Source organism: Echinops telfairi, unplaced genomic scaffold, assembly GCF_000313985.2.
Source record: "Echinops telfairi isolate 266 unplaced genomic scaffold, ASM31398v2 ScPeMD7_7436;HRSCAF=8474, whole genome shotgun sequence".
NCBI lineage: Eukaryota > Metazoa > Chordata > Mammalia > Afrosoricida > Tenrecidae > Echinops > Echinops telfairi.
In genome coordinates this window covers 6,463,386-6,474,727 of record NW_022111336.1, presented here as the reverse complement: position 1 = coordinate 6,474,727, position 11,342 = coordinate 6,463,386, and positions in this window count along the sequence as shown.

The following is an 11,342-nucleotide window of genomic DNA, read 5'->3' as shown; positions in this document are numbered from 1 at the left end:
GACGCTATAGGTCTCGATAGCCGGGCACCATCAGCCTTCTTCACCACACTTACTTATGCACACATTCGTCTTCAGCGTTTATGTGCGGAAGGTGGACACACAATGATGGTTTTTGTTCTTTGGTGTCTGCTACCTTTAACACATCGTGTTAACACAGGTTTGTGTGCTGCTTCTTTGTGGGCTTTGTTGTTTCTGAGCTACATGGCCGCTTGTTTGCCTACAAGCCTTTAAGACCCCAGATGCTATATCTTAATACTCACTTCATCGAGTCAATGTCAACTCATAGTGACTCTGTAAAGGAACCCTTTAAATGGAAAAAATAAGTACACGTATTAGCAGACCTGAATATTAATGGCCAAGTCAGCTGTTCAACTCTATCAGTCCTTCGCTGGACTGGGAGAAAAGGAAGTTTCCTACACCCTGAAAGACTGACACCCTCAGAAACCCAAAAGGGCACTTCTACTGTGTCCTACAGGGTTACTGCAATGGCAGTTGAGTGCGAGTTTCTCTAAAATGCAAAAGAATATGACTTCAAATGTTAATGATATTTATTTACTCAACTTAATGTCAGTAAATTACTTCAAGACCTTGGGATTATATACCAGAGTTTAACTACTGCAAAAATAAAGTTTATTTATATATCTTGCTTTTATTCAAATTTTTATCATTTTTTTCTATTTTTCCCAACTCTCAATTTAGCCCCTCAGTTTCTTAAAACATCTACACCTAGTTGGGAGGAGTTCTTCAAATGTTTCCATAGGGCCGTATGGCTTCAGAAGGATCCCTGGTAGCATACTGGTTTATGCATTGAGCTGAATACCAAAAGGTCAGTGATTCTCTTTCACTAGTCCAGTGGTTTTCAACCTTCCTAATGCCGTGACCCTTTAATACAGTTCCTCATGTTGTGGTGACCCCCAACCATAAAATTATTTTCGTTGCTACTTCATAACTATAATGTTGCTACTGTTATGAATTGGGCAGCCCATGTGAAAGGGTCGTTCGAACCCCAAAGCAGTCACGACCCACATGTTGAGCACCACTGAACTAGTCAGACCTTGGGAGAAAGACGAGGCTATCTGTTTCTAGAAAGATTTAAAGTCTTGGAAACTCAACAGGGCCGTTCTACTCTGTTGTATATGGTCACTATGACTTGACAACAGTGAGATTAAAAAATTTTTTTTTTTAGTATATGGCCTCAGAGACTAGTAGCTCAAGCAATTCTGATTTCTGCCTTGCCCTCTTAATCTTTGGTTCATATTCAAGGACAATAATTAGTCATCTCAATTCACTTGTATGTGCTTAAATTGACCCGGGTATTTTGAAAGACAGTAGTTAATCAACATCTCCCTTACCCTCTGTGATAGTTACATAATTTCATGTCAGCTTGAAGATATATAAAAGTGTAGGGGTGGAGTTTACTCTGTCAATCATGTCACAGCCTGCTGGTGACTCCTTGTTTACATGGCCTTCTCCGAAGGAGGGCCCTAGGAAATTCCCCCCTCCCCATGCTCCCTGCCTTCACTTTCCTGCTGGCTGACCCTGCTTGCTACCAGAGCCCTGGAGATGCATCCACCGCCATTAGATCCATGGGACTTTTCACCCATTGGCCTGTGATCTTCCTGTATTCTGCTGTGGCTTTGTATGTGGCTTTGTGAGTCTGAAGAGGGACTTGTGGACTTACTATGAGACTTATGAACTTGAGTTGGACTGGGCTGGGATGTTTTCCTAATATACAATTGCTTCTTGATATAAAGCACTTTCTTATACATATATGAGTGCCACTGGATTTGTTTCTCTAGTCAATCCAGCCCAACACACCCTTCTTATCTTTGTTTTAGATAACATTTGAAGTCAAGAATTAATCATCCACATTCGATCAAACCAAAATCAAAACTCACTGCCATATAGCTGATATGGACTCATAGAGGCTCTATAGAGCAGGGTAGAACTTCCCCAGTGAGTTTCTGGGACCAGAACTCATTATAGCAGTAAAAGTGGTTTTGAACTACTGATCTTACAGCTAGCAGCCCAAAGTGTAAGCACTATGCCACCAGACATTTTTTGTGGGCTAACAGACAAAAAAAATAACCGATTTCTTCCTGATACGCAGTTTTTTTAAAAAAATGTTTATTTCCTTCCCTTATCATGACTAGGCAAAAACAAAACAACAAAACTCTTTAGCCATTTTATTTCTTCCTCTGAAGGATGGGCAATAAAAAGGAAACCAAGACCTAATGCTCTCCCTAGATTAAATCAGAAGCCCTTCAGACAGAATCTTTTCTATATAGCTTATTGCAGAGTATGCCTAAGTAGATGCCATCTTGGGTGAGAATGATACTCACCCAGTCTTTGAAGTTAATTTAGATATCAGGTGTACTATCTCTGCCTGTGTTTATCCTTACATTCTTAAAACAGCACAACACAAAACAAAGCAGCACACACACATACACTCAAAATTATACACACAGAACCCCCCAAAAGTTACGAAGTGGAGACTCAAGCCTTTGAGCTTCTCCTTCATTGGTTCTTGTCGTGCTCAGAAGAAAGAATTCTCAAAAGGAACAGAATTCAGATCAGAGTTAGAGAGAAGGCTAGAGCAGAATGAATGAGTTTCCTGAGAGAGATACTTTGGTGTGGGGCAATAGAATGAAGAGCTAGGGTTTTTTTGGTTAATGGCAGGACCTTCCTCCATTGGCTGGCTTTCCAGAAGGTCTTCTGCTACTGGATGGCTTTCTGTAATGTACCACCCCTTTCCAGTGTCACTGCTTTTGTTTCTCTAGTCAAACTTGCCTAACACACCATGGACTTGAGAGAGACCCAGCCTGATCTTTAGACACAGCATCCCCCAATTTAACAAGCAACAACACGTGTTTCAAAGTCTCTGCCAAACAGCCTGTAAACTGCCAGATCCCATAGCACTGTTGCCAATTTCCCCCTGAGATTTTTCTTGCAACCTTTGGGGATTCTACTCAATATCTGCACACAAAAAGTCAAGCCGCAATACTCAGCAATAGTGAAGCATTGAATTTGGTTTCTCAGATATTCTGGCAAGAGAATGAGATTCCTAATAGCAGCAACCTCCCTCCCCACCGCCCCCTCCCCCGACAAAAAAAAACATGCCTAAACCTAAGTTAGATGACCAGAACTGGAGTCCCAGGCAAAACATAAATAAGAGAAGAGACCAAAGCATTTGAAAATAGAACAAACAGAACAAAATTCTTCTTAACCACACAACACCATGCAAAACAAATACTAGACAAAATTATCAGGGGCAAGAAATGGCATAAATGGAAACCCATTTTCTCAAATTGATCACTGAAATAGTAAAATAGCTCTAGCATAATCAGTTAAAATATAAACACAAAGTCAGCATCCTGAGAGGAAGACAAATTGAGAATCATTTTTCAAGGGTATTAAGATTTAGGTTGGAACTTTGGCTGGCAAGGGTCAATTAGAAATCCTGGCAGGGAGTTGATCTTCTGAGTTTTTAAGCGACCGTATTTCTTTGTCAAGGCTATTCAAAGCAGATTGGCGCAAGCAAGTTGTAAAGCCCCTATGCTTGTCTTTACATTGAGCAAGACTTCCCTAATAGAAGTCCATAATTTCCCCAGATATACCATTTCCCAATTTCAGAGAAGGTTCACATTTACTCATGTTTTAGGACTTTTGGTATCAGTAATTCCTGATAGTGGAATTCCTAAACCATATGGGCCTACAAGCTGCAGAGTCATGGTCTTGAGGTCAGCAGGCAGCCTGAGCTTCTAAACTAGCTTATCCTGGCATCCTAATCTTTCACTTTGGGCCACCACCTTGTCAGCTTTTACTGGTTGTTCTGTGGCCTTCATATTTTGTGGCTTATAAAACTTAAGATTCCAAAAATTTCCAGGAAAATAATACTTTTACATAGATCTGCATACGACTCTTATTAACAGTGGTAAAAAGGAACAAAACCTAAAAGCCTCTTGGTAGACTTTGATCAAGAACCTCACACGACTGCCACCAAACAAGGCAAAATAATACCCTTTTGAGGGAGAGAGAAACTGGGTAGACTAGAGAAACAAATTCATAGACACTCATATGTGTATAAGAGAGAGTTTGCTATAAAGGGTAATTGTACATTAAGAAACCATCTCAACCCAGTCCAGTCCAAGTCCATAAGTATGATATTAACCCATATGTCCAATACTGATCTATAACGTCCTCTTCAAACTCACAAAACACATGTAATGACGCCAAATGCAGGACGATCACAGGCCAGTGGGTAGAAAATCTTTGGATCCACTGGCATTGTAAGCATCTCAGCTCTGGCAGGGGTCTCCACGTGGCTTCTCCAGGGCTGCATCAGGGTAGGTCCATGTGGTGTCTCCTCAGGAATGTCTCACAGGAGCAGAAAGAGAGAAGTGTCTCCTGCGTCCAAGGAGGAAATACCAGTGTTCCCAGAATTCTCTGGAGAAGGCCATACACACACAGAGGTCTCATTGGCTGTGTCCAGATTGACAAATTAGACTCCACCCCTACATTCTTAATCCTCAAACTGACACCAGATTATGTAACTATGAGAAAGAGAGAGAGAACAAAATAAAACAGCAATAAAAAGAAATGGCATCCCAAAGTTTATTATGCCAGAATTCAGCATGTGCAAGTTCTTTTGAAATTTATAAATCACTAGATAAAACTAAACACTCCTAGAAGTGCTAGAACACAATCTTGAGATATATGCCAGACCTGCACCCTAGAATCTAATTTCATATTCTTAGTAGTCCAATTGCTATTTTCCTTCAGATCCTCTAAGAGACTATCAAAGACAATCCTACCTGCACCTGGAGATAGATAACAAGTGCCAGGGAACAGACAGAAAGCCTTAAGAATTCTCAGCCAGAAAAAGCATAACAAAGTTCCTAGAGAGTCACACAAAAACACAGAGCCCAATATCCAAGAGTACTTACCCCATGGGTTTTCCAACATCCTTGGAAAATAATTGAGGGAGCATGGTACCCTTGGCTGGCCTGTTCTGGCCCTTGACTCATGGAGGGCCTGCTGAAAAGATGCTTTGGGTCCCATTCCATATAGTGCTAGGGGACATATGACCCCAAATTCAAACGTACTCTATAGAGACCCCTTTTTATCAAGCTTTAAACAAAACAAAGAGAATTAGCCACATGATGGAAACTATCAGGATGAGTTCAAAATGAAGTGAACTGAGTCATAAAGATGGGGCTAATAATAAGTGACAGAAAACAAATGATCATAAATCATTGCTGTTACATGTGCAAAAGGGACGTATATTGGGACATGTTTACTGTTGCAGTTTTTAAAAGTTTATCTTAAAAAAAAGGATACTTTGGAGCTTTCACCACCTAGCCTCATAGTGATGAGAGTATGTATGACTCATGACCATGCAGCCCTGAGTAACAGCCAGCAGGACTCCAACTACAGACTATAGGCTTAACTACTTAACTCCAACTACAGACTTAACGTTCAAAACATTCCATCAATCTGTGGAAATTATCACACAAGATCATTAATATCACATGCAAGTATATTTTTGCTAAAGATAATTCCAAAATCTGTTGTAGCAGCACAATGACAGGGAACTGCCAGAAATTGCAGCTGGATTCAGATGAGGACTTGGACCAAGGGATATTATTGTTGATATCACATGCACCTTAAATATAGCAATGGATACCAGAGAAATGTTTACTTGTGTTTTACTGGCTACACAAAGGCATTAGACTGTAGGTCATAACATATGGCTAACATTGATAAGAATGGGAATTTCACCACCCTTAATTGTGTAGGTCCATTAACAACATGTGATATGCAAATGAAGCAACTTTACTTGCTAAAAGTGAATAGGCCTAGAAGCTCTTAATGATGAAGATCAAAGACGGCAGCCTTTAGTATGGGTTGTACTTTAACATAAAGAAAACAAAAATAATCACAATAGGAACATATTCACAATAGGACCAAAGAGTAGATAAATGGAGAAAAGTTGCTAAGGATTTCATTTTGGATCCCAAGGTCTGTGGAAACAGCAGTCAGAAAATCACACAACATCTATCACTGGGCAAATCTGCTGCAAAAGATCTCTTCAAAGTGTCAAAAAGTAAAGCGGTCACTCCAAAGACTAAGGAGAGCCTGACCCAAGACTAAGAGTCTCCTGACCCAATCCACGGTGGTTTTCATCATCTCGTATGCATGTGAAAGCTACACAATAGAGAAGAAAGACTAGAAAAGAATTGATATATTTGAATCATGATGTTGGTAAAAATATTAATATACCATGGACTACCAGAAGGACCAAAAAATCTATCTTGAAAGAAGTACACCAAGAATGCTCCTTCAAAGGAAGGATGGTAAGACCTAATTTCCCTATCACGTACGTTGTAATCAGGAGGGCTCAGTTCTTGGAAAAGTACATTATGCTTGGTACAGCAGTGAGTCCGTGAGAAAAAGACGTGGGTGCCATATCAGATTTTCTCTGGCCACACAAGGGAGAAAACCCAAAACCAAACTCACTGATATTGAGTTGATTTGGACTCATAGCGGGTCTACAGGAGAGAGTAGAACTTGCCCCCTGTGAGTTTCTGAAACTGTAACTCTTACAGGAGTAGAAATCCCCATCTTTCTATCTCAGAGAAGCAGGTGATTTCGAACTACTGACCTTGTGGTTAGCATTCCCACACATAACCACTATGCCACCAGGACTCGAGCCCAAATCCTATTACCATGAGGTAGAGGTCAGACAAGCCTCCAAATTGTATTTATAGTGTTATGAATAATGTTATTCATATTTCCTGTGTACATATGGGAGAATATCTTTATTTCTGAGAATTTCTTTAAGGTACATATTTAGGTAATGTATTTTCCCCTCACAGTAATTGTTCCCATTTAAATTTCAGTCAATGGCTTATGAAATTTCCTGTTTCTTGTCAAAAGGAGTTCTGATGGCATAGTGATTACACTGCTAACTACAAGGTGTGCAGTTAAAGATATGGTTTTCTACTCCTGTAAAGAATTAGAAGCCCCAAAGGGCAGTTCTACCATGTCTTAGAGGGTTGCTAATTCAAAATTGACCCAGTGGCACTGAGTTTTGCTTTTGATCCTTGTCAAAACTGGATATTATCAGCCTTTAATTTTGGTGATTTAAACTGCAATTCTCTGATTATTAAAATATTGAACACATTTTGTAAAATGTAAAGTCCTTTTGATTTTTTTATTCTGTGCCTAGTCTTCTCTATTGCTCTTTATTTTCCATTTGGTTACTTACATTTTTATTTTTTATTTCCAGCAGTTTTTCAATACTAACTATGCTAATACTTTGGTTTACATATGCTGAAAATCGCCTCGGCAAATCTATGGGTTATATTTTCAATTTCTTAAGTGTCTTTTGACATCCTCTATATGTAAATGTCAATATAAACCCACACATCCATACTTTAGGGTTTTAGTTAGGAAAGCTTTCCTGAGGTTAAAAAAAAGAGAGAGAAAAACCAACATAATTTTATGATAAACTGTCAAAAACCTAAATGTTTAGAGAATTGCCAAAAATTATTGTAACTGAATATATTTATTGTAAGTAAATACAATACAAATTGGGCAATATCATTTGAACATATCTGAAAAGAAGATATAATCAAAACAGCTTATGTAGATTATTGTTATTTCAAATTTCCAAGAAATATTATCGAAGCACAAGGCAGGTTACAGAAAGTCACCAAGGATGTGCCATAACTCCTCAAATGGCCTCTAGTCAGATGCCAGACTAGAATCTCACAGGGACCCATCAAGATACCAGACTCGAATCTCACAGGGACACAGCAAAACCAACTGTTATGTAACCACAGTGCCAATGTACAACCAACCCTTCCTTAGAATTTTTAGGACTAAATCTTTACTGGAACAGATAGCCTCCTCTTTCTCCTAAGGAGTAGCTGGTTGGCTTGAACTATTGACTCTGTGGTTAGCAGCCTAATGCTTAACTTACAGCGCCACCCGGAGGCCTTGTTTGACACTAAGCTCATAAAAATCTCATAAATTAACCCATCAAATTTTAGTTATGTCACAAAAAATATGTTGACCATATTAAATAAATGCCCTTATTAATATTCTTTTTATACTTTGTTTTTATTTCATATCTCTTATTTCGCAACCTATTAAGAAGCAAAAAATGAACACATTCATTAGCAGTCTCAAATATATCCTTTCTTATGTCATGACATAAATATAATGAACATCTCTTAATCTAGTGTAGTATCAGTAAATTACCTAAAGATCTTGGAAATAATTTTAGCTCTATACACCACAAAACAGAATAAATATTGAAATAAAATTTGCTTATATAATCTATATTTTCATTCAAATCTTTACCGTTTCCCATATTTTCTCATTCTTATTCTAATGTGAATATTCTTGCCTCTTTAAAAAAAAATAAGCGTGTTGCTATTCCATTTAATCTTAAAATTCTGTCTGGTGGAAACATTTTCCCAGGCAATTTCAAGTGTGTTTATTATTTTTAGCTTTGGACAAAGAAAAAAATTAGCCATATGATGATTTACATACATTTAAAGATGGACTGTTTTTTTTTCCCAAAGGACAGAAAATATCTAATGCTTTCCCTTTTATCCTTTACTTTTTTTTTTTTTGGAATTCTGGTGGCATAGTGGGTAACACATTGGTTTGCTAACTCTAAGGTCAGCAGTTCAAAACCAGCAGTTGTCCCTTCAGGAGAAAGAGAATGGTTTCTCCCCAAACAAACGTTTATAGCCTCAGAAACCCAGAAGGACTACAGGGTCACTATGAGTAGGAATTGACTCAATGGCAGTGAGGATTGTTTGCTTTCTAATTCTTTTGATAAGCAGTTTGTCTTCTCTATTACAAACTTTTATCTGCCCCCAAGTAAATAAAACTAGAAATTTTGTATATGAATCCATCAATTCTTGGCTAGCCCTCCTCCCCCTTTTTATCCTACAGGTTTGTTAGATGCTTCACTCTTCTTATTACTCAGAAAACAAATTCTCTGCTATTGAATCAGTTCTTTTTAAAAAAAATCATTTTATTAAGGGCTCATACAACTCTTATCACAATCCATACTTACATCAATTGTGTAAAGCACGTTTGTACATTCATTGTCCTATCATTCTCAAACATTTGCTCTCCACCCAAGCCCCTGGCATCAGCTCCTCATTTTACCTCTCCCTTCCAGCTCCCTGCTCCCTTATGAACCCTTGATAATTTATAGATTATTATTTTGTCATATCTTGCACTGTCCGACGTCTCCCTACACCCATTTTTCTGTTGTCCATCCCTCAGGGAGGAGGTTATATGTAGATTCTTGTAATCGGTTCCCCCTTTCTACCCCACATTCCCTCCACCCCCCAGACATCGCCCCTCTCACCAGTGGTCCTGAAGGAATCATCTGTCCTGGATTCCCTGTGTTTCCAGTTGCTATCTGACAGCAGAGAAGAGGGCAGGGGGAGACATCGGACAGTGCAACTCATGACAAAACAATAATGATTTATGAATTATGGAGGGTTCATGAGGGAGGGGGCAAGGGGAGGGAGGGGGAAAATGGGCAGCTGATATTAGGGGCTAGAGTAGAAGGCAAATGTTTTGAGAATGATGAGAGCAGCGAATGTACACATGTGCTTGACACAATGGATGTATGTATGGATTGTGATAAGAATTGTACAAGCCCCCAATAAAATAATTTTTAAAAATTATCTATTTCAGTTAGGAAGGTTGAGAATCACTGGTCTAGTTGGGAATTCCACCCTGGCATATAACATTCACATTACTTTAGATGTTCCATAGACAGTAAGTTGACAGGGCTTTTGCAGACGTCATGCCTGTGCTCAGTGATAGCTCTACAGATTGTGAGTCAATTACTGAATATCTCACTTCTGATGCCAGAAATTGTCAAAATTGTCAACAATCTCAATGCTTAGAGTAACATTGAACATTAGTGTAACATAATATATTTATTATGAGTATATAGGACTTGAATTAGGAAGCATCACATGAACGTGCTGGGAAGGTATGCGTATTCTGGCACTCCATCAACTCAGCACCCCTGAGTCCATGCTCTTATCTCAGCCCCCAAACTCAAGAGTCTATTCAGTCACTGTGGGGCTTGTATGACCATTCTGTCTTTCTTCCTCGGGCCTCATTATCTACATTATCTCTGGTCTCTTACATTAAATATGGCTTCTTCCATGTTCTGCCCTTCACCTTCCTTTGTGCAGGATTGGTTTGTAGGGAAGCTGGTCTCCAAGTCTTTTGTGTTTCAGATTCCTTTCAATTTCTTTCCACCTCTTCTACCCTTGCCAATTTCTGACTGGCTAACGAAAAAGATCTACTTTTCATGATTAATCTTAATATTTGGAATTGTTTTGTTTATGGTATGAGGTAGGGATTCAAGTAGGTTTACTTTCCTGTGATAACCAATTGTTCTGGCATCAATGACATTTTTATGATCTGCCATGCCTATACTGTCTTATACTGAGTTTTCATTAAGTATGAAAATTTATTTCTATTAAGTTTATAATTTTATAGTGAACATTTAAAAAAAGCCTAGTTGATTGAAAGTAAAGAAAATATTGTAAATATCAAGTTTTAAAAGGTCAGAGTTAAAATTAGGTTACTTCTACAGGTGCTGTGTGCTCCTAGGCTTAAAATATTAATAACAAACAAGTGCTAGTGTTTATATATGTAACTTCTTGTTTCAAATGAATAGCAATGTTTCCTAAAAGCTGAACCCAGAAATTCATGTTTCAGAAAGAGCATATGGTGGTGTCCATGGCTCAAAGGACCATACTTGGCAAAGAACATGCATTCCAAAGCCAAATAGAATTTACAAAATATTTTGAAGTAGGCACTTAGCATTTCAAAAATGATAGAGCACTAAAATAGTGTAGAAGACTATTAAATAAACCTAAATTACTTCTAAATCGTAGACAAAACATTCAGATCTCATACTGTCATTTATGTTGAAATAAGTTTTGTTCAAATTGCAAAGCACAAAATGAACTTGGAACGGCATTAAATGGTAGTAAAGATGCTGTCCTTAGATTTCTGTGATATATAATTATTTTTCAAAAATTGCTACTTGCCTTTTGTGCAGCAAATATCAGTTGTTTGAGTATCTGCCCCAAAGTATTTTGTCTTTTTTGAAAAGACATTTAGGGTCTATCATTAATAAAAATAAATGAGATGTTAAAATGACAACTTTATCTAAACTCTGGATAACAGTCACTGAGTGTGAAAAATCTGGCTTCCCTGAAACAATAAACATTTAAAATTTGAAATGGAAGATGCATATCTGAAAGCAGTATGCATAAAAG